Source organism: Manis javanica, chromosome 13, assembly GCF_040802235.1.
Source record: "Manis javanica isolate MJ-LG chromosome 13, MJ_LKY, whole genome shotgun sequence".
NCBI classification, from domain to species: Eukaryota; Metazoa; Chordata; class Mammalia; order Pholidota; family Manidae; genus Manis; species Manis javanica.
Window position 1 is genome coordinate 63,322,368 of NC_133168.1, and position 19,144 is coordinate 63,341,511.

The window sequence follows — 19,144 nt, forward strand, 5'->3', positions numbered from 1 at the left end:
TCCTGAAATTTAGTGGCTTAAAATAATAAAATTACCTTGTTATGAATCTGCAGTTGGGTAAGGCTCAGCTGAGACAGCTCATCTCTGCTGTCCTTAGAACATCAGATGGGATGGCTCAAAGGCTGGGGTCTGGAATGCTCTGAAACTGCCCGCACTCATGTCTGGTGGTTGATGCCAGCTGTCCGCTGGGACCTGCACCTGTGGCTAGAACACCTACACATAACCCCTTTGCGCAGCTGCTTTACTTCCTCATAGCACGTTAGGTGATTCCAAGGACAATTATCCTTGGAATACTAAGATAGCTGTTAAAAGCCATATCACATTTACAATGTGGCTTCAGAAGACATGCAGGGTCACTTCAAGGGGAAGGAACACAGATGCCGTATGTCAACAGAAGGGTGACAAGTCACATTGTAAGAAAAACATGTGGATGGGATATATTGGTATTGTTATTTTTAGAAAATACAATATATCACAGGCTAATAACAGTACATAGTTATTGAATGCTTAATAGGCACCAAGTGCCAAGTGAAATATATACATATATTACCTCATTAGATTTCTCACCATAGCACTCTTAGTTAGGTGCTGTTATTGACTCTATTTTATAGATGAGGAAAATGAGGCAAAGTGAGCCTTAGATCACCAAGAATTCAGCTGGTAAGGACTGGAGTTGAGATTTGGAACCAAAGTCCTCAAAGCCCATACATACTCTTAATTCTTAACAACACAATTGTTTCAGAATTAAACAAGATCATATATATCAAAGTATTTTGGGCAATACAAATTCGCTATGCCAATTTGAGTTTTTTTGAGGAAATCTTTGGGAAAATTTTCAGAAATACTAATACTTTGACTTAGTATAGTGATTGGGCTGAGTAGGCTGCAAAATTAATGTAATGAGTGATATTAATAATGGAGTAATTTGATGTTACCAGAAGGTAGAATTTCTGGAAGTCTTCTTTTCTTGTATACTCTCTGATGGGTATGTTCTGAACCCCAGCACCTTTGGCCATGTCTTGTATTTCCATTATGGAATCAGAGAATGTTAAAGCTTTGAGAAGCCTTAAATATTATATGACCAATATATATTATATGGCCTATATTCCCCCTTATGTATTCATAGTCTTTTGTTATGGCTTTCAGAAGCTGACTGACTTTTGAGAATAAATACTGATGTAGAGTAATTTTTTCCTGTTCTTTTCCACCAAGTGTAAAATTTTTAGCCATTTATACATCTCTGAAGAATTACAGACCTGAGGTGAAACACTTTTTATTTTATTTTGGAGGCTAAATTTTGGGGTATTTTTGTTGGAATTTTCCTTTTCTCATCTATTAATATTTAACCAAATGGCAGTAGGTGTGTAGTACAGGAAGGAAACCAGAAGATAACATTCCCCATGTTCCTAGAGAAGCATCCTCCAGGAACACTGGTTTCATAGCAGAATCCTATTCAGGATTTGTGGCCTGCTCCAAGTGTAGTTGTTTGATTAAACAAGACAAAGAAAGCCTATGTGTGTGTGTAAATGTGTTTGTGGTAGGGAAATCAATTTCAATTATTCTGTGAAACAGCACGAGGCATCTGTTCCATGAAAAGCCTACTGAGAACAAGGTGTGGGCAGAACAAAGCCTGAACTCCCTTGGAGGCATTTCTGCAATTCACCGAGAGGCTGCACAGTGTTACCTGGTATGGTGGCAACCAGGTGGCCTCTGGTTCACCCTAAGCTGAACTTCAAATTCAGTTTTCAGTTAAGCTAGGCTATTCTGTGCCTGTTCGAAATACAAGGTCATATTTTGAAAACAGCTGCATGTGGTTATAGGTCTTAAACTCCAGCCTAGGACTGTCCTGTGGGCCAGCATTAGGGTCCCCACACTGCAGAGGCATCTTCTGTGATAGAAAGCAGCTCAGAGTATTTTTCTGAGTGGGTGGGGCTCTCTAACCCCCAGGGCACTTGGGTAATCAGTTCAGAATCCTGGTTTGGCCAGAGCCCAGCCCCCTGAGGTATGTCACAGATGTCAGAAGCTTTATATTCCCTGTACAGAACGCAAAGATCACTCCAGTGCAGGCATCCATTTTGCAAGCTAGACATCGCTGGTGGACAGACAATACAATTTTAGGTATGTTGGCTTTAGCAAAACAGTTATAGAAAGAGAAATGTCAGTGGTCAATACTCAACCCTGAAGCAGCTTCAGTGTGTAATTAGGATGATTAGTGTAACCAGAAATCATGGAGGAATAGTTGCAAGAAATAGTTGCAAATCACATTGCTATGGCCTAAGATTTTGAGAACTGCTTATAAAAGAAAAAGTTTAATTGTTATTCACCCTGTTGTTTCCTGTGGCTCTACAGTTAGTTTTTCCTCCCTTCCCCATCTTATTCTCTTCCTGCCTCCCTCTTTTCCTCCTTCCTTCCTGCTTCCTCTATCCATTCTTTCCTTTTTTCTTTCCTTTACAAGGCATTGTATATCAGTCAATGCATTTATGAGTTATAACAATTATGTATTAAATATAAATAAGTAATGATGAAGTAAATAATAAAATTCCTTAAGAATAACAGGTGGAGGATATCAGATAGTTGAGACAAAGCAAATGTTGAATAGTTGAGAATTAGTTGACTATTTTGGTTTTATGTTTTTAAGTTTTAATATTATTCTTTAAATTTTCACGATAGGTAAAGTTCACTACTATATTAAGATTTAAAGAAAACTTTGTGATAGGCTATTTCTTCCCTATCAGTAACACTTTTACTGTTTTTTATTAATAATAAAGCTATTTTATGTTTCCAGAAGGTCAAACTCCAGAGAATCTTATCTGTATAAAGGTATAGTGTCACCAAGAAAACCCTAACGCAGTAGGCAACTAATTCCTGCAAAGTTCAATATTAAGAAGTAAGAAGCTTTAACCAAGGTCAGGCTGTGATACTGTCTTGAGGTGCGATGCATTTGTTGGCTAGATCCTCTCTGAAGTTCCTTTTAATTATAAGAAGAAAATAAATATATGCACAAAAATTTATCTGCTAGCATGGATCTTCAACTGTCTTTGTTAAATAATTCTTTGTATAATGGAATGGCCATGCGTAGCACTCCTGATGACCTCAGATGGAAGTTCTTGCCACTTTTCTTGCTAAACCCAATGAGAGTAAATGGGAAGATCCTGTTAGCTCTGCTTCCCCGCAGGCCAACTGGTTCTCCCCAGAAATCAGTTAGTTCCTAGTAACTCTATCAAGATATTATATACTATTTTGGAGTAAGAAAAGTTAAACGCTGTCGACTCCTCTAAGTTTCTATTTAACACACTGAGAGTTGGGAACTGAGAGGATGACATACATTTCGTTCATTATTTCATTGAGCAGTGGCTGTCAATGAATTTGTTCCCACTGTCCCAGAATGCTATAATCTTAAAGTAGATTTTAAGACTGGCTTTCTCCTACTGTATTTCTCTCTCTCTCTCTCTTTTTTTTTTTTGGTATGTAGAATTCTGCATGGTAACGTAAAATTCTATTTGATGTGGCTATGTGGTAGAGAGGGTGATGTCTCCCAAATTAGGAGCCCTGGGCTTTGATGTGGTACTGACACTAATTTCCTTGAGACCTGAGTCAGGGTTCTTCACTTTTTTGGAGATCACTTGTGAAATGAGTCATAGATAAGATAATCTCTTAAATTCCTCAGGTTCTAATATTATATATGTTACTGTTTCTGTAATATTATATCAAATTAAACATGTTAAATGAAATGTAGAAAGTACACACTGACACATACATGGGCTGTAAAAGGGCATTGGTACAAACTTCTTGAATTCCTGTAGGACTTTGAATCCAATAAAATAATATTCCAATGGCACAAAGAGTTTATCAGGCAGACAAGTCATATATTTGCTGGGTGAATTGTTCAATAATCACTTACAAGTCACCCAATAAGAGTTTTTGAGTCAAAACACTGCCCAGGCACTGCAGTGGACAGAGGTGACACAGACATGGTCCTTACGTTCACTGAGTACACACACTGATGGAGTATATAGGCATTAAGCAAATAACAACACTAATAAATATGTGGTTACATGTTTATCCACATCTTGTCATATTCACAGGTGCAGTGAAGGGAATAAAAGTGTGTGGTGATGGAACCAAGGAGGGGTCCACTTTATATGAAATGGCTGGAGAAGACCTCCCTGAATAAGGGACAGAACTGAGTGGCTGAAACACAAATGATGCATAGAAATAAGTCTGGCAAAGGCAGAGGGAGGCAAATGAGTGAAGGCTCTGAGCAAGGAAAGACCTTTCCACATTTGAAAACATAAAGGAGTCCAACGTGGCTATAGAAGCAAACTGGTGAAGTGGCAACAAACGAGGCTGGGGCAGCAAGGAGGCTGCTGTCTTGAATTCTATCCCAAATGTCAGAGGAATCACAAAAGAGATTTGAGCTAGTGAGTAAATTGATCCAATTATGTTTATGATAACTGTAATTTATGATTTGGAAATTGTGGGACTGGAAAGGACTTAGGAGTGGCTAAGGGAAGAAAACTGTTGGAATAGTTAAGGAGAGAGAGACAATGAAGACTTGGATTAACGTAATGACAACAGATAGATTCAATATATATTAAGGATCTGATAGGTTATAGATGAGAAAGAGCAAGAAATCAAAATGGTTTCATTTTGAATGGACATATGAAATATCTAATTAACTTTCACAAGAGCTTCTTTCGTAGATCATACACACAGATATATGCACATATATGTCTGTGTATATATGTGTGTGTATTTGTAATTGTCATACATTTTATTGCTTATTCCTCTCCTCGTACTTGCTCTTTTAACTGTAAAGACCTAAAATTACTCCTATATTAGAATGGTCCCAAGGAACAGACATATGTCTATGATAAAGTTTTAATGCCCTTACTTTCTGATCCTGCAGAATCAAAAGACCTAACTTCTTTAAAACCTAATAGAGCTATTCCTTCCTTGGAGAAGCCTTTCCTTTCCTTTCCTACTGGGTGTAACACTCCCTCCTCTGGCCTGCATTTCAACACTATCTGTAATCATTCCTTTGCCTGGTTGACTTTTACAGAAACCTGAGTCTATCTGGTGCATGGACTCACTTCCATTCATTTGCCCCCAAGGGTCTACCTTTGACTGGCATGTGTCCTGGAAGACAGTGAATGACAAAGAGATCACACTCATTCATAGGATGTAATATTTATCTCTCTGTGTTCCCTTTTGATGGTGGGAAACTGGAGACTAGAGAGTTGTTTATATGCATTTCCACATGTCTGCTCTCATCTCTGTGTAATGAGTCAGAGATATTGAAGGGCTATGATTTGGCAGTCATAGAGCTTGGCAAAGGGTCATTGGAAGAGCTTAATCAACAGTTCTGTGTGGTTCATCAACTTAAAGCTCTTGGAATTGGAGGGAAGCTCAAAGGAAGTCTAATCCTGCAAAGATTCACTTTGCACTGCAATGTCATAGCCCAAGCTTATCTAAAGTGCTTGATTCCCAATATTGGGCTTCACAGAAATAACGTTCCCTTTATTAGTTTTTACTGGTGAAAATAAACTATGATTTAATCCCAATATGGGAAGCTGAACCATGACACACTCTCGTTTTTGAGCAATTAATTAAATTATAAATTATATTACTACATAGGGATAAATTAAGAGATACTACGTATAGATAAAGGGAAATTATAGTGGATGATTTCCACTCAGGTTCTTTGTTAACCTTCTTTTATATATTATTTGTATCTATTTTAATCCTGGCATTCTCATTAAGTGCATCACCCTCATTTATGATTTCATTAATGCCATCCAGTTCCATGTCAGTAGTCCTCTTGTCAAAATGTACTGTGAAGATTTTAGACAAAAAGGTAACCTACTGAATGGGAGAACATATGTGCAAATCATATATCTGATATATTGATAAGCCAATATCCAAAATATATAAAGAACTCATACAACTCCAAAAAATCAAATAATCTAATTTAAAAAATGGACAGAGGACCGGAACAGACTTTTTTCCAAAGAAGACATACAGATGGCCAACACACACATGAAAAGATCACTAATCATCAGAGAAATGCAAATTAAAACCACAGTGAGGTATAACCTCACACTTGTCAGAATGGCCACTATCTGAAAGATTAGAAATCACAAGTGTTGGAGAGGACATGGAGAAAGGGAACACTTGTGCACTGTTGGTGGGAATGTAAATTGGTGTAGCCACTATGGAAAATAGTGTGGAAGTTCCTCAAAAATTAAAAATAGACATACCATATACAACCTAGTAATTTTTATTCTGGGTATTTTTACCCAAAGAGAACAAAAACACTAATTTGAAAAGATATATGCAACCTTATGTTTATCACAGCATTATTTACAATGTCAAGATATGAAAGCAATCTAAGTGTCCATTGATAGATGAATGGATGAAGATGTGGTAAAGGTATATAATGGAATATTACTCTTTCATATAAAAGAATGAACTCTTGCCATGCGTGACAACATGGATGGGTATGAACTTCACTTATAAACCATATGACTTCATTTATATGTAGACTCTAAAAACTAAAATGAACAAACAAACAAACCAGAAGTAGACTTATAAGTAGAGAGAATAACCTAGTAGTTGCCATGGGTGGGCATTAGGGGAGAGACTGGCAAAAGAGGTGAAGTGAATATCATGATCTTTCCAGTTGCCTACTGCTTTCAGAAAGATCTGCTGAACCAAATCAGATCAGAATGTCAGAGATTTAATGGGATACCTGTTCCAGGAGCATTTTCCTTTCTAGTAGGAAGAGAAAAGTCATGTCTTGCTACTGGCCAACTCTCAGGCATAGGTGAAGAAGGCATCTTGGGCAGAGGGACCTTTGCTGGCACCTGTGGACAGAATGTAAGCCTCATTCTAAACACCCTGGCCTGAGGAGCAGATAAAATGCCCAGTGACATTTACTGGGCTGTGTTCTTAGCTGGCACTTCATTGACTCTGCCTTGCTTATCACCACACATAGGCACAGCCTGTCCCCTTCCCTTGCAATGTCCCTGACTAGGTCTGACTCATCCCTGCAGGCTCATACTCACACATCTGGTCCCTTATAGCAGGTCAAATAAGACCGTGGTCTCTGGACTCTGTTGAGGCTGAGTTCCCTTCTCTCTCATTTACTGTGTGTGGTAATATAGGCAAACCTTTCCAAGACTCAGTTTTATCATATGAGGAATAGCATGTTGTAGATTTCTGAGGACAAAAGAAGACAATGGATGTAAAGGGCTTCCTGTGTTTGCTAGCACACAGAGCTCAAGAAATGTTAGCTAAATAAACAATAATAAACTCTCATTAGTACTTACGCAAGTACATATAGTACTTATGATATGCTACCATTTTTATATATTAAGTCATTTAATTCTTACAACAGCTGTAAAATGTAGGTACTATTTTTCCATTTTAAAGATGAACCAAAGCACAGAGAGGTTAACTGACTTATCAAAAGTCCCATGACTAATAAGTGGGAGAGTCAGAATTTGAGCCCAGGTCTCTGGTTCCAGAGCACTTGCTTTTGACCATTCTGCAATGTTACCTCTCCTATGAACAAAAGATATCACTTCAAGGGTATTGGAATAACAACTTGGAAAACTCCTCTGCATAACCTGGATCCAGGTGAAACGTGGGTCAAATTAAGGCTCTGTAATGCAAAATGATGTGGAATGAGCCTTTTCCAGCATGATGCAGAAACTCAGGGATGGCCTTACAGCCCACAGAAAGTGACCTAAGGTTTCCAGTGCAACCCCTTCACTTTGTAGATAAGGAAACTGGACCTCAGGGCATGCCAGGAACTTGCACATGTGATAGTTAGAGGCAGAACCTAGTCCCAGTTACATTTCACAGGTCCAAATTCAAGGGCCTCTTAATTCACTACATTTACTGTGAGAGAGAGGCTCTCCTGTTGCTTGAATTAAAGATGATCTTTCCTCCACAGGCTAATTTTCTTTTGACCCATGGTAAAAAATCTTGGTTAAATAGAATTTTTTACTGATGATGTAAAAGATGTAAGAAGTGGGGTTAAATAGAGGTGATCAAGAGCTTCGTAACAAGGTTGGGGTAATTCCCCCACTGAACAAAAGGTGGCTGAAAGTAGCTAGTGGAGGGGTGGGGGAACAGCTGGCTCCTGCTGAATGTCAATGTACTGATGCTGGACAATGTGTCTTTCTCTTACTTCAGGTTCACCTAATGAGCTTGTTCTGAAAGTGGCCTTGTTTTCTTATCTGTTGCCTATTTCCACAGGGTAGTGTCTTATTCCCTGCTTTTCAGTGACTGCATACTTAAAAGTGAATATTGGCAAAAATAAACCTGCAGACAAGATATCTTTTAAATGGTTACACAACAAATCCTTTCTCTTCCCCTACAATAATACACTTGTAAAGAATCAGACTGGGGAAGGGAAAAGCTGTTGAAAAAAATTTTGCTAAGCAGATGCTTACTCTGAATACTGAAAATATGAAATATGTTCGGACATGAAGCTCTAGATTGTGAAAGAGTGCTGATTCATATTGTTCTAGAATCACCAAATGTCCATATTATCAGAAAACTTAAGGATCTAGTATGAACCCCCTATTTCAAGCATTAGCAAAAGAAAACAAACAAACAATGGTTAAACAGCTCAAGGTCATAGCTTGTTAGAGACAGTCAAGACTTCTGGCTTTTATCCTGGAATTTTTATTGTGAAATGTCATGTAGAGGATCAAGAATGTGTTCATCTGGTAATAGCAGAAAATCATCCTGGTGGTGACTTAGCAGACAGGGATTCATCTTTAACTTCAATGAAACAGAATGTTCAGGATACCAAGACACAGAGACCAGTTAAACAGGTTTTATTCATCTTTACTGCCTATTAGAAATAATGCCCAATTATATTGATGCGTTACTCACTCTGCTTCTAGTCCTTTGCTCAAAGGGGGTGGATTTCAAAGGGCCAAACATCCTGGCTTCAACCTACAGTGTTGTCTCCTTGTCTCGGAAAAGAGATGACCAGGCCTGAAACCGAAGCCCTTGCAGGAAGTTTACAGCAGTGAGGGTGTTTCGAGTATTTTATCTTTCCTTAGGGCAAGAGCTCAGTAGATAATGAAATTTACATCTTCCAGACTAAATCTTATCGAGTCTGCAAGCAAAAAAAAGGAGGGGACTAACTACTTCTTTAATAAATTAGGGGGACTCACATCAGATTTCAGGACTTCAGACAGGAAGTCTATATATTACACATGCTCTTTTGGGAAATGGCATATCATAGGAAATGGCACATGGCTGATGTCAACTTTACTAAGGACAGTCACTACAACATTACTATTTCTTGTTTCCTTTAGGAAGAAAAACTGTTACATGGTCATTTTGAGAGGTTCATCTCCTCTGGATAAATTTACCAAATTCCCCATAATAGCTATGTTTGGCATGACATTCAGATGAACACTGTACCCTCTCCTATGAACAAAAGCTATCACTTCATGGGTATTGGAATAACATCATTGGAAATTAAACATTTTTATTAATAACATTTTTTTATTTTAAACATTTTTATTCATAACATTATTTTAGATAATTAGAAAACAAAGATAGTTAAAATATAAAAACATATGTATTTTACCATCTACAGAAAATCACTAATATTTGCATGTTCTTCAAACTTTATATATATGTAAATATATAAATATACATTAAAGAATTGGCTTTATATTTTGCATACTATTTTTAATCTTTTTTGTATTTAATAAGATGGAAGAAATATGCTATATGACATTGAATACAATTTTTTATCATCAGCCTTGAAAATGATTGCATGTGTTCTTTAAGTAAACGCAAAATAATTATTTCTCCAACCTCCTCTTGTAGAACTCGGTAGTTCTTGTTTGTTTGTTTCTGTTATTTTTTCCTACTGTGTGTTGTGATGAAGATCCTTGTAGCTGGAGCTTGGTGAACAATGAAATTATTCTCTGAAAACTACATTTCTGACTCAGAAAATATGAGTGTAATTGACATTACAAGTTTTCTATAAAAAAGATGGGAATAGTTGACACTACCATTAGTAGTACATGAAAGCGCTCATTTCCATGACTTCTTACCATACTGGGCATTATTAAAAAGGATATATTTACAGTGTGTGTGTGTGTGTGTGTGTGTGTGTGTGTGTGTGTGTGTGTGTGTGTGTGTAAACACTGGGGTACTTTTTCTGAACATTTTTTTTGATAGATACAACCTCTCCAGTTTTGACTGTATATTCAGTACCATATAGACAGGGGTAGTGGACAGGTGTGATAGGGATTGCTTCTGTGAATCTTGTTTCCTCCATGAAACTGAAATAGAAAAATGCTACTTTTCTGTAAGAATGATTATCTCCTTTTGTACTTTTATACCACTTATGTTTGCTTTCTCTTAACTTCCTCTCTATACCATAAAGAATTTGAACTTAAAGGAACAACAAACTGTGTTATTGCATAAAGCTCTAAAATGGATACAGGAAAAGCATTCATAGCTGAAACTTACAGACTCAGTGACAGACACTCAATATAGACAAACATAGTCTTTGGAATGCATTGTGTAAACACCAAAAGTCCAAAAATAAAATAGGGAAGGAATTACTTTGTGCAAGTGTGACAGAAAAAAATAATCTGGGGACAACCTGGGAACGCAGTGACCACGAGTGGAAAGCAGAGCACTGTAGTGAAAGGAACAATCACGAGCTTGGGTTTTATAAATAGAAACATGGAAATAAAGCAATCTAAAGCTCTTGGGTCAATGCTAAGTCTTATGTCCAATTTTAGAATCTACAATTTTAGAAAGACATGGAGAATAAAAATAGCTACCATTCCTTAAATTTTTTTTCTATGTTTCAGGAACTCCGCATTCATTAACATATATCATTTAATAATCATGGCAAGTCTTTGAGATGCATATTAGAATCCCCATTTTACTCAAGAGGAAACCAAAAGTTAATGGAAACACTTTAAGACTATCGAATTTATCCAGGATCCAGGATTCAAACCAGGTTTATCTGCGTCCAAGGGCTCATCCTCTCACTCACTCCACAACAAGGTCCACCTGAAAATGCAGAAAGGACAAAGAGCGCTGGAACTCAGTCCTACTGCAAGGAGATGACAGTCACTTGGGAGTAAATTTCCTTCTTCCACTTGGATGCTATAACTCTACCTGCTCAAACTGCGATAGTTAAGTGTGGGTCTGAGAAATTGCTTGTGAAAGTGATTCCGTTTGTGCTCTGTGACTGCCTTGTGAAAGGCAGTTTCTCCAACTGACCTTGCATATAAATCCCTACATGCCCCTAACACAGGTGGTGACTCACCTGTGACTGATCACTTGTGCTGACTGTTGGTGTGTGAATGGAGGCTGAGGAGCCACAACATTTTTCAGGTATTAAGTGGGAGAAACAAATTAAAAGGATATCAGGAAATGTTAAAGTGATCGGGAGAAGAGAAAGCTGAATTATGGTATCTAGAAAGACTTCCAAAAAGAAAAGAAAGCTTCAAACCAGCTTATATCTCTTTTCACTGAGGATGAAGAGGAAATGGATTTAGATTTCATTGGAAGGCATTTAGGTCAAAAAGAAAAATATCCTGATAGAGATGGTTGTTGAATATTTTGGTAGGTTTCCAGAAAGTGCTGTGAAACCAACTGTCTTCATCATAATTCTATTAAAAAGGGGATATTATCTTATTTGTCCAAGATGTCCCAGGAGGTAGAATAATTAGTTTTCATGGACTGGTCCATGACCAAAAGGATTTCATCATCAGGGGAGCCTGAGACTACTATAGAATGCTAAGGAGGGAATGTTAACATGAAATAATACAGGGATTAAGGGAGTCTAGAGTGTAAGGCTAGTGGATCTCTCAAAGTGAAGGAATTATTTTTTTAAGAAAAGTGAGTATCTACATAATTTCCCTGTATGAATGATTCCCCACATATAATTGGTGTACAAATATATGGGGATGAGCAATGTTGAATGTGGCTGTTTGACAAGAATAGTCTGTGAAGGTGCAATAACAAGACTTGGACTTGGCTCAACATGATGGCTGAAATGTTATTTTCACCACCAAATGGAGCACAGATTGTTTTTTAAATATATCCTCAACATTTAAAGAGTAAAAGAAAACAGTCAATATAAGTCAACAGTCTTCAGCATCTACTTTTTTCATGCGGTTCATACAGGTGATTATGAAATCTAATTTATTTCGTAGCTTGCTTGATGAAACTTAGCTACCAAATCACTTACAAATTAGTCTTTTATGAGTGAATGTCTGTTGAGCTGGCTAGATAATAATCAGATCTAATTTCTTGAAAATAAAATGTAGGTGAGAAATTCTGAGTTGTAGCCATTTTGTCTCTCCTCGGATAGTTTAGTTTTTTTTATCCCTGTCTTCAGGACCTTTCTTAACTTTGCCCCCATAAGACGTCCACTTCCATTGTGTTTAAATGCTTTTCTGATTATTCAAACGATGGATATTTCTTTGTAAACTCCATGTTCTCTTTCATAAATCCCTCCATGAGCTCTGTTTAGAAGCTTACCATTATAGACTATCTTGATTTACTCTCTATAAGTCTTTTTGTCACTTAAGAAGGAAATTATTTTCAACATATTTTAATTTTATATTTTATGGGCTTTATCAGATGCCACTCTTCCCTTTTTCTCTTAACTCTCTAGGTTTTAGGCAACATTATAACAGTGATAAAGTCTGTTATAAAATCTGTTACAACACAGAAACATATAGCATATTTTCATGTTGCCATCTTGCAGTAGTATGCCAGATGCTTCACAAGCGATCCCTTATATAAAGTGTCATTCTATAAACCGTGAACCTTCTGCTCCAGTGGGACTTCTCTGCTCATTGCCTCTAAAAATATTTTCTGTGGATTCTCATTTACTCTCATTCACCCTGACTGCCAATTCCTCGCTTACATTCTTCAAGGCCCAGTGTCATTCCTGTCTTTCCCAATACCCAAGAGGTATTCTGTGCTCACCCCTGCCCTCTTATTCTAAAATTTAGTATTATGGCAGTTTTTATTTCCCATGTATCATATACAGCTTACTATTGTTGCTATATTTTGTGTGCTTGTGTCATGTTTTCACAGCTATATTAGAAATCCACATAGGAGGTAGTGCAAAATGGTGGTTATGAGCAAGAACTTCTGAGTTAGGTGCTAAATCCTAGATCCATCACTGTATGACCTTGGGCAAAACTTAACCTCTGAGAGCTTCCAGATCTTTATCTGTAAAAGAAGAGTTCTAACTTTTATGTGGAGCTGTTTGATGAATAGATCAAATACTTAGATATTTAGCACAGTGCCAGGCACACAGTAAATGTTCAGCAAATCTAAGGTAGAGGCAATGTCTGATATTTCCTGGTAACTCTATAAATGCAGAGTCCAGGGATGGTTTCAAGTTGATAACTCAATAAACTAATTGCTAATGAATGAAAATATGCAGCTCCCTACCAGGTCTGAGCATTTACAATTATATTTTTTTAAGTTTCATTAAAAGTCAGTTCTTAATATATTCACAGCACCTTCAAGGGCTGCATAAAGAAGTATCTAAATTAATTCTTCAATACCAGGAAAGGTAATAGAAGGCCCGAGCAGGAGATTGGAAGGGGAGTGGGAAGCAGAGGGTGGGCTGTGCTGAGTCTTTTACTTCCAGTCTGTCTGGCGTTATTTGCTCATGACCTGGTAGGCAGGCAAAGAGTACAGGTGTTCTAGTTTTCTTTCTGTCTATGGAAAATCCGTTTACATTTTAAGACCCATAATAAAGGCACTTTCTTATCTCGCCTCCCCAGCTTTGTTGAGGTATAACTGACAAAAGAACTTGTATATATTTAAGGTGTACAACATGATGGTTTGGCATATATATATACACACACACATTACATACATTGTGGAATAATTACCACAATCAAATAAATTCACACATCCATTATGTCACATAGTTACCATTTTTTGTTTTAAAGATCTATTTTTTTATGGCAAATTTCAAATATACAATGTATATTATTAACTATAATGTAATAATAAATATCATTATATATTCAATGTCCTGTACATTAGATCCCTAGAGCTTACTCCTTACTGAAAGTTTGTACCTTTTGACCAATATCTCCCTATTTTTTTCCACTCCTGAAGCCCTGATAACCACCATTCACTCTCTGGCTTATGAATTCGACTTAGTTAGATTTTACATATGGGTAAGATCATACAATATTTGTCTTTTTATATCTGGCTTATTTCATTTAATATAAGCCCTCTGGTTTTATCCGTATCATTGCCAAGTGGTAAGATTTCCTTCCTTTTTTATGGCTAATATTCCATTAGCTATACACACACACACACACACACACCACATTTTTTTTATCCATTCATCCATCAGTGGACAGTTTACATATCTTGGCTACTCTGACTAATGCTGCAGTGGACATGGGAATGCAGGTATCACTTTGAGATACTGATTTAATTTCTTTGGGTATATACCTAGTAGTGAGATTGTTGGGTCATATGATCAAGTTCAATTTTTAATTTTTTTAAGAACCTCATACTGTTTTCCATGATGACTGTATCAGTTTGGGTACAGGGTTCCCTTTTTGTCACATCCTTATCAAGAAGTAGCAGTTTTTTAAGGCAGCTTTTCCTCATTCCTAAACCAAAACACCTCTAATTAGACACTTATAATTGTCCTTGTCATGTCATTTGTTCTGTTGCTACTAAATGAAAGTAACATGCTTTTAAGCTTCCTGGAGGCAGTTTTCTTCCCATTTTGTATGATCTTTGTATCTAATACTATTATCAACATAATGAGTACATTAGAGTTGTGAGAGTCAAATAAGATAATGTTTGTGAATGTAATTTTTAAAGTATAAGGATTTATAGAAGTACAAGTTATTATTGTTGTTCTTCCTATATCAGAGTGACTTGTGGAAATTTACATGCTAGCTTGGAGTTTTTTAGGCATCATGAGAGAAAGGAGCAGTTCCAACATTGGTTTGATGTGTGGTATTCAGCTATTATTTTGTATGAAGAAGAATTGCTAATCTAATAAGAAAATATGAATAAAGAAATTGGGAAAAATATTTCATGGGACCAATTAACCTATGCAAACATTTTTTGGAAATTATGAAAACATACACATTTAATTGTTTTTTGCTGTTAAGAGAAATGAGTGGTATCCTAGGAGTCAAGTCATGTAGAACTATTCCAGTTCTAACATAAACAACCTTCTTGTCCATTGGTGAGTCATTTCTCCTCTCTATGGCTCAATTTCCTGGTCTGTAACCTGAGGGGTTTCGACAGAGTATATCTAAGGCCTTTACTAGATATTTTTGAAAATGGGATTTTCTTACTTTAATGCATAAAACATTTAGTCTGCATATATTTTGACAAAAGAATAAAATAGTTTCCTATGACTGATGTCCAAGGGTGGCACCTTAGCAATAAAGTTATTGTCCTTGTGTAACACCATCATCTAACAGATGACTAAGGCCTTTTGTTGAAAGATTTGGCTGGTGATGTCTATGTACCTTTGTAGATTCTTGAACCTGCACTTATTGTGAGAAAGTGGCATCTAACTTCCTTCCTCATGCCCTCTTCTGTGGACAGATGAGGCATTCACTTGCCAGCTGCAGTTTTCTCCCTTATAATCAGTCAGTGCCTCTTATCTGAGCAGTGATGTTCCACAGTCCATGGGGCTGAGGATTTTGTGATGTGTTAATGCTTCTGCTGGGGCTTCACTGGACAGAATTAGGCTAATATAGGTGGCTAAATTAAAAGGCAAATAGATGGATTGATAATTTTATCTTATGAAAAAGATAAAACAAGGAGTTTTCCTTTTCAAAAATACAGGAAAATCTTACTAGGTTTCATTACAATGCCCATGAAACTTCTATAGATGTTTAAATTTAAATCCTAAGTCCCTTTTTTTGGATAATACTATTCTTTAGAAATGATTTTGGCTTAACTATTGCTGTATTTATATATTTACCTCAAAAATTTCAAAACTACTGCCAACTTGTCTACCAAAAGTTTGAACTGGTTTCACCCAAAGTGAATATACTTGTGGCCTGCCATCGCTGAATATGTATTATTAACCTTTGAAATTCTGGCATGTGATAGGTGAAAAAATAGTATAGTATCTTGTTTTAATTGTACTCTCTTGATAATTAGAGATTCGGTGATATTTTTCATATGTTTATTACCCACTTTTACTTCTTTTGTTTAAATTACTTATTACCTTTGCCCCTTTCTCTATTGGGGCTGTTGCAACAAATGCACTTTATATTGTGCATTTAATGTCTAGAACTATTATAAATACTAAGGACGCATCATTGAATAAATCCTAAAAATGTGTTTTCATGGAGCTTTCATTCTAGGTGGAAGAAAAAAACAATAAAAACTATCAGGTATATGTACTAAGATAAATTCAAAGGAATGATCAGGATTTACTGGAAGATTACTTTAAGGTCACTGATCATGAAATGCTTTTGAGAGAGGTGATATTTATATTGAGACAAGAGTGACAAGAACATTTGTAGAAAAGCATCTTTCGAAGTGATGAAAACAGCTAAGGAGAAGCATGAGTGAGTCTAGGGTATTTTAGGAAGAAAGAAGGCCATGGGGCTTGAAGAGAAATGGGCAGCGGTGGGGCTTGAGAAAGATGGAAGGCTCAGCCTGTGTGCAGCCTGGTAGTCTAGGGAAAGGTGTTTTGGTATCATTCCAAGTACGCTGGGAAGAGATTGAAGCTTTCTGCAGAGGAGTAGTATAATCTGATTCATAGTTTAACAGATACTCTGCTACATGTGGAATGAATCACTGGGAACAAGAGTGGAAGTGGGACGACCAATCAGGGGACTAGGGCAGTTGTCTAAGCAAGAACTGAAAGTTACTTGGGGGTAGAGGATGCTATTGGTGGCCTGCCCAGATTCCCTCTACCTGCCTGATGCACCCGTCTCCCAGCTACTGTGAAAGTAGGCTTTTATAAATCCCAGCTTCCTGGGAGGCTACACCTCCCTTCCCCTCTCAGGGACCATACCAGATGACTGATGGACAAGGGTTCCTCTTGCCTAAAGGCAAGGCTAACTCTGTAGTACAATTTGTGCTCTAGTATTTCCTTGTGGAATCAGACTTAAGCTAATCAATAGCTAACATTCCTGCTTAGCATTTTCCTCCTGTCCTTCACTGATTTTCTTGGTCCTCTTCTTCATCTTAGCTCTGTTTAGGGAACCTGACCTAAGACACTTAGTTTGGGGTGGCAGAGGTTGAAATATCAGAAAAAGACTGGGTTAGGAACATTTTAGAGATAGAATCTACAGGAATGGATCTGTAATATGACAGAGAGAAAGCAAAACAGTTCCTAAATTTTGTTATTAAGTAACCTGGTGGGTGATGGCACTATTTACTAATAGGAGATGTCTGGAAGGAGCAGGTTTGGGAGAGGGAAAAATTCTATTTCAGATATATTAAGTTAGAGATGTTTGTTAGTGGGTACATCAGGGAGACAACTGAATATACTACTCTTTTGCTGCAAAGGGAAGTTCAGTCTGAAGATGTATATTTGGGACTCAACCATGATATGCAAATGGTGTTTGGAGGAATGTGACTGAATGAAGATATAGTCAGAGTGTAGATAAAGAAGAGGGTTTCCTAGGACTGGTCCAGGCATGAAAATATTTAGAGGTGGAGCAGAAAAGGAAAACCTAGCAATCATATTGAGAAGTAGTCAGTTAATTGAAACCATGAGAGGGTTTGTGGATAAAATGAAGGTTCCTGTGGCCAGGATTCTCACCTGGCCCTGGTTGGCTAGCTCACTACACATGTGTGGGCAATATGTTGCTTTTGACTCTATATAAAGAGCCCCACCCAGTGCCGACACGGTGGCAGGGCTGCAAGGCTGCAGGAGAGCAGAGGCTGGAGTGGTGGCAGCCCTAAAGACAGAGGCCCAGAGGCAGAGACCGGCTTGATGCATGTAGACTCGCTCTGAGTGAACGAGATTTTAGTGACTGACCTGCCACTGTGGAAATAAAGTTGGGTATAACCCTTTTACCCCAAGTATGTTCTACTGTCATTTCTTTGGTCACATTGAATCCATAGTGAACTTGGGGGCTGAAACCCATTGGCACGACAGGGTTATGTCACAAAAACCAGAAGGATAGTATTTCAAGGAGGATGTGCTTAACTGTGTAATGCCATTGAGTGGCTCATGAAAACAAAGACAGGGAAAAGAACATGAAATATGGCAATGAGGAAATTATCAATGACCTTGACAAGAGAAGAGTTTGACAAGAAGATTCTGTGGTGATGGAATGAATGGTAAAGGAGAGAATGGGAGATGATGAAACAAATGCATTGACCTAGCAACTAGTATCTGTGAACAGGAGTAGAGAATGAGGTAGTAATTCAAGTGGGAAGAAGAGTCCCATTAGGGAACAATTACAGGCAGAGGAGTAAGGATGAAATAATCATGTTAGGGACTAGAAAAATCTAGTTGCAGAGGAGATGTAGTATAATTTCCTTGCAGTATTGAGAACCCCTTTGGCATAAGTGCTCATGAATTTTTAGTAAAGCCAGTTCATCAAGATTGTGAGTTTTTTCCAGCTGTATTTAGGTGCTCAGGTGTATACATTGAATAAGAGAATTTTGGGGTTAAACTACCATTAGAATTTTGTCAAGAAAACACAGAATTAAAGAAGTTGCAAGTGGGAGATTATGATCATAGGGTATGAGATCTCAGCTGGGCTCAGAGGCAAATGAGAAGGTGGATGGAAAGAAAAATAAGCAGGTGAATGGATTTGAGGTTTTTATGAGGTTGAAGAAATACTGGAGTAAGGGTAGTAAAATATATATGCTTGAAAGATAAGAGGGGATAAACAGAGACTAGGATGTTTGACAGCCACATTCTAATACATTCAGTATTAGAAACATTTATGATAAAAAGGTGAAAAGTATGATCGTGGAAGTTGGTGGGTTACAGGAAATATCATGGGATTGAGGGGGTTGAGAAACTGGGGGGACATGGTATTGGATTATCTCCATGGGTTTCAAATTCCCCAAATTTAGGGAAAGTAGTAGAGGTATAGACGACACTAAGGTGGGGACAAAAGTTGTCAGTGAAATAGACAGGGAA

The 19,144-nt window shown here is 37.4% G+C and overlaps 1 protein-coding gene across 6 annotated transcripts in view; it reads left to right on the forward strand.

Annotated features, from left to right (window-relative positions):
- Window positions 1-19,144, forward strand: part of GRM1 (glutamate metabotropic receptor 1) — a 381,899-nt gene that overhangs the window by 94,768 nt on the left and 267,987 nt on the right. The window lies entirely within an intron of this gene.